This window comes from Ptychodera flava, chromosome 22 (assembly GCF_041260155.1).
Source record: "Ptychodera flava strain L36383 chromosome 22, AS_Pfla_20210202, whole genome shotgun sequence".
Classification (NCBI taxonomy): domain Eukaryota; kingdom Metazoa; phylum Hemichordata; class Enteropneusta; family Ptychoderidae; genus Ptychodera; species Ptychodera flava.
The window spans coordinates 25,843,169-25,849,010 of record NC_091949.1 but is presented as its reverse complement, the minus strand read 5'-3'; positions in this window follow the sequence as shown (position 1 = coordinate 25,849,010).

Genomic DNA, 5,842 nt, shown 5'->3' with positions numbered 1-5,842 from the left:
TTCAATTTATAAATGCATATGACCTTCGATGCCTATAAAAGTGCAACACTTTGTAATTTGTTTAACCCAAGATATCTTCAAAATGTCTAAAATAATATTTTAAATCGGACACATTCATCAATCTGGTCCTTTCCTGCGTCAAAGCAATGTTCATTATGTGAAAATAAAGAGCAAGCTGCAGGTTTCACTTCGTTTACAAATTTCCTCATTTAAAGAATTCACATGGCTAGGACAACATAGAATACAATATCACAGTAAGGTATAACCAGTGCCATTTTTTTCTTATAGGGATTTAAATATAATAATGTCAAAAGCCTTGCTTCTGGAAATATTGTTGTAATTTGTCGCGAGAAGCAAAATTATCCTGCAGTGTAATAAAGTGTAATTGATATCTATTATCATCATTAATTGAATGCATTTGTTAAGAATTCTGCGAAAAGTACAAGATGAACGTTTCCATAAAACGGACACAGTGGACGAAATTTACGCATGTGTTAAAAAATTCTACTGATCAGTGGATAGACTAAATGTATCAATACTGCCTGAACAGTGAGTAACCAGAGAAGTTGTGCTTTCTTAAGTTTGTGGATGACAATTCAAGAAGGTTAACAAGAAAGCACAATAGTGTGGTTACAATTTCCTTCTTTCACTCAAGGACTTGAGTGGGTTCCAATTTAAATTGCCACTAATGTCACCTCTTCTGCTTACATTGCACATTTGCGGCTCGTAAAGAGTGCGTGTCTGCAATGGCGCGATTCCGGTTTTCTCTCTGTTGCGCACGCACATGTTAAACATGCATGCTCGGAGGGCCGTAATACTTAGTATAAACAAGGCTTTTTCCGCAATCTGTCGTTTCATGCATTTGTTTCAACCAACTCTTTTCACCGAACGAAGCGTTCTCTGACTTAACTTGTTATGTACCTCGACGCTCAAGTCCCATATTCAACAGCGGTCCTCTTTTATTGTACATAGCCTACTTGACAAGAGCAATACATTTTTGTACTAAATTGATGAATATAATCTTCCTTCAACACAAAGAGCTCTTTTTAAACTAAATTCGCTTTCTTGAAAAGCAATGTTCTACTTTTAAGATAACCCTTTTCCTGAATATACATCAGAAAATTTCAATATCTGTCGTACGACGAAATCACAAGGCTTCTTCTCAGTCCAAGCCGCAGAACCTTTTTCTGTCATTTAGGCTTTTAAAAGTAAAAGCCGATACCTTTGTAGGTAAGCAGGTACCTTTGGTTGCGAGTTCACATCAAGTAGAAAATTACTTGGACTTCTCTGGGGATATGTTTAAGCGCCAAGTCATTAAATGTTGATAGGGTACAGTCAAGAAAAGTAATTGAATGCCAAGCAAGTCGCCTTTCAGAGGAACAGAGAGCTGCAGTCCACAAGAGGGACCACTGTGATAGAATCGAAGAAGCATGGGTAGTGTAATACGATACGTACAAATGGGGAAGAACAAAGAGGCGTACAATTGATAACGTCTTCGTTTAACCAATTATTTCTTATTCTAAGCTACAAGTACAGATGATTAAATCACTCTCTGAAATCAAATTTAAAGATTAGGAGCTCGATTTTAAAGTCGATGTAGAAAGTCTGGGAAACGGTTAACACTTATATCTAATTATTTTTCCTCGAACGCGCTCAAGCGATCGTTGTATCTACGGTTACCAGTTCAGCATTAATCACTCGTGAGGAGTCTCGACTAGCTGAATGGTAAACCTATAAGATTGAAAAAGAAAAGTGTCTCTCGTTTACTTCCATGCCTACACGGATCGATGTTTCTTGAGGTCTTAGGATGTTTTACAGTGTACAACATCGTCTGATAAAAATTCCCCGCAGCCATGCAAAGAGTGAACGATAGATCGTGCCCGGGCTGATACAAAACATTTCATACATAAAATTATGCAAATCATACGTCAAATACATCAAAGCTATTAACTAGGGTCTTCTCCAATCAGATTTCATACTTCCCGAGAAAGCCGGCTCAACTAACACTTAGCACAAAATTTGTAATCGCCAGCAAAAGACCGAAGAAATATCCAACTGTAGTGTTTCTCAAACGAACGACTAAAATCTCAAATCACATCACAACCAAAATTCGCTACACGAATTAATCAACTGGAACACCAGCCGCCCAAAACAGAGCAAAAACACATTTGTGTTCACAATAAAATATAGCCCATATGTAAAAACACAAGCTCTAAAACAAGCACCGTGTGAAAACTGAGAACATGTAGAAAAGGACAAAGCATTAAAGAATATATTCCCTAAACAACTGATCATCGCATGCAAAAGAAATCCAAATACCAGCGATACATTGATAAAGGCCTAAGTCCACGGCATTAGGGACAAGACGACGAACGAACAAACACGAAACGATTCAACCGTAAATATTTTAGCTTCCCTGCCAAAAGCACAAGAGATCAACAAAATAGATATAACATTAAAATAAGAAAAAATATACTTATGTCTATAGGCAACTAAGGAAGAAACCGCACTGGTTTTGAAATGCGAGGTAAATGTCACGGATGTCTTAGACACACTCGACTACGCTCACGTCTTGCAATGGCTTATTTTAAAATTAACAACCTATCTGTTGATTTTCACACTAACAGCCAAAACACAATATACACACAAAACACATACAATCACATATAAAACGAGATAGGTGATGTGTGAAGGCACTTTCCCTTTACTACAAGTCTTCCTAAAAGGTCATTTAGACTACAAGGGGGAAAAGAATGAGACGGAGCGGGCGAAACAAGAAATCACTCTTTTTCCGATGATTTTTTTCTGTGAACTACACCTGTCTAATTTCAGCTTTCCCTGGCGGATTTCATAGCAACTGACTACACACAGTCGTTATCTCCTCTGTTGGCTTTGTCCGTGCTTGCCATAAGCTGTGTAAGCAAAAACTTACCCTTTTCTTGGAATTTGTGCACGATCTGTCTCTTTGTTCATCCGCGTTTCCGGGAAGTTTCCGTCCCCATAACTTTATACCGATCCTAAGGTATGTGAAGAGCAAAGCCACCAGTGGCAGAACATAGGAAATGACGATCATGAATATTTCGTTGACAATAGCCGCCGTGTCGGAAGGCCACCACTCCGCGCAGAGGTAAATATTCCTTCCGGCCCATAGGAACGGCTTTGCCCTGGCAAACACAGCCTGTACGACGGATAACGACACTGACATAAGCCATATCAATGCAATCAGTATTTTTCCTTTGGTCTTCGTTATTCGTATCTTCAAGGGATGCATGACGGCGTAATAACGATCAACTCCGATCGCTGTGAGTGTGTATACACTCGCGATGACAGAAACCTGGTGGATAAGAGATGAATGAAGACAGGTTTAAGATTAAGGATTATATATATATATATATATATATATATATATATATATATATATATATATATATATATATATACCTTATATGCACGAGACATCACTCATTCGTCCGTTTGATCACAGGCAACAATATGAACAACAGAGATATATAAGAGAAACGAATTACTTCTTAATCTCCATTTAGCAATAGATCAAAGGGTTGTCTTCTGCATCTATTTGTCGAGTGAAACTTTAGTGTACCATTAATGGAGCATGTAGGCTTTGGTCTACCCCTATGGTCGGAGTGACCAAAAGTTATCTTATTGCACGCCTCGTATATCGTACGTAGTGCGCTCATCAATAATAACTTGTTGATGACGACATCATTCGACTGAAAGTTAACCTAAGGTATTTTCAAGTTGACAACTTTCGGATTTGAAAATAATAAATTACATCTTTTACAAAGGAAATACAGTTTTCAAAACATTGTGAATAAAAAATTCAATAAACCCATCCAAACTTTTCCCCACACAGAAACTGAACAGGTTGGACCAGTCAAACCTCTCTTAAAACTACTGTTCTCAATGTTTATCTCGTCAATAAGTATCGCATGCTCTTAGCACCTTTTCCCAGATTCTTGGACCTAATTGGACGATATTGGCTGTTCTGGCCATCTTGATCACCCCTTTAAAATGGTTGGGTAGGTGACTTGGAAAGCAACATTGTAATTAAACGTCTCATTAGTAGTTTAGCGAAACAAAAGAAAACATGACACATGGCAAGTAAAATAACGGAATGCAGCTGCACACATCGATGATTAAATTATGTGTGGTTTAACGTTTGTGGCATGGTCTGATTGTGTAATTGTTTGGTGACTATTTAAGTGTAGTATATTCATGCTACGCAGTGTTGGGTGTCGGATTTTTATGTTAGAAATTAGCCATGTCGAAACGAAGCCAGGTCAGTTATGTCCGAGACACTGAGATTCTTCTGCCGCTTTCGTTTCGGAACCCTGAGCATGTCCTTTATCAATCGCTTGAGTTTATGGATTTTCTTTTGTTCTTGTTTGATTGCTTTGCTCTACTAACAGTGTTGTTAGAATATATGTGTTGATTTAAAGAAGCACAGCCCCTCCACCTTGAGGGACTGTGGTTAAACCTTTGTTGAAGACGCTGTTACCACGTCGTTGCTGTTTGTTTGTTTGTTTAATCTTGCCTTCGCAGATGTGTCTTTTATGTTTTTGTTTCGATTGCATGCGATGATTATTTGTTTCGGAATGATTTATTTCAGTATTTCATGGAAATATTGGACCGGGTATCTTTGTATGAGCCCCTAACACACGTAGTTTTATTGAGGGAGTGAGTGAATGTGAGTATATTTTCTTGAAGGAGATTCTCGCTCCAGGGTCTATGCTGTTGTATACTTGAGTAAGAGAAAAGACATTTATGTAAGAAAGTTTAGGTTGGGCTACTCATTGTCTTTTCCAGTAACAATGAGCTACTGTCAATACTAAGCTAATGCACTAATAGGTACGTTGCTGAGTGGACCTCTGTTTACAAGTTCTGTTAAAAAAATTACCCTCCACTACAATGGAGAGAGATATAGTGGACGAACACAAATCACTGCTTACAGATTTAGGTGGCTGCAAATTTTCCCCGGACCAAAGACTACATGTCAATAAAAGAAGAGCCGAGTCGGTGGCTACTCTGGTGTCAGCCTGCACGCACGCTAGTCCGTTCGTTGCGGAAGGGCTATACGGCTACGGCGTAGTCATAGCCGAGCACTCATGACTCATACCGGCTGTATGGCTAATAGCTTACCATCGTGCATCGGGTGATACCGTGAAAGAAAAATGTTTTAAGTAAATACTAATAGTAACCTTTGTGGTTTTATTTTACGGCCACGTGTACGTTTGTTCGTGGAGTTCTCTTCTAACTCCATGGTTGGTTTCTCGCTACGATCATGGAGCCAGGAGCGGAGCTAGTACCTCCATGCTATATGGCAAGCCACGGTTTGTGGAGGGACCGTGGGCACGCATTACGGAATACCTTGGTCATTACATAATCATTGTGTTTCGAATGTCGTTACAAACGGCTATGCCAGGTCTGCATAGGTTTTCTTGTTTGAAGAACATTAGTGTTGTATTTGAAGGGAAATTTGTGAAAGCAACAAATTTGTCTTGCTTTATTCGGAATCGTAACTGTCTTACAAAGAGTAATCTAAATTCACTGCCCGCGTGCGGGGCTTGTCAACCTGATGTAATAGCCATTCCCCAGATTTCCAACAGATATGAGGGTGTGCGTAAACAAGAAAAATAAACTCATGAATTTTAATAGACGTGGTGGGTATGGGCGATTTGCCCCAAATTGGCCATACCCACGACGTGTAAATCTGTGTGGCGATGCTATCATGCCGCAGAAAACTGTTCAACTTTTCAATAGATTTTCGTCTAACATGGAAAAAAGCATATGATTGTCATTTGTATATTAACCCAAAAATTTG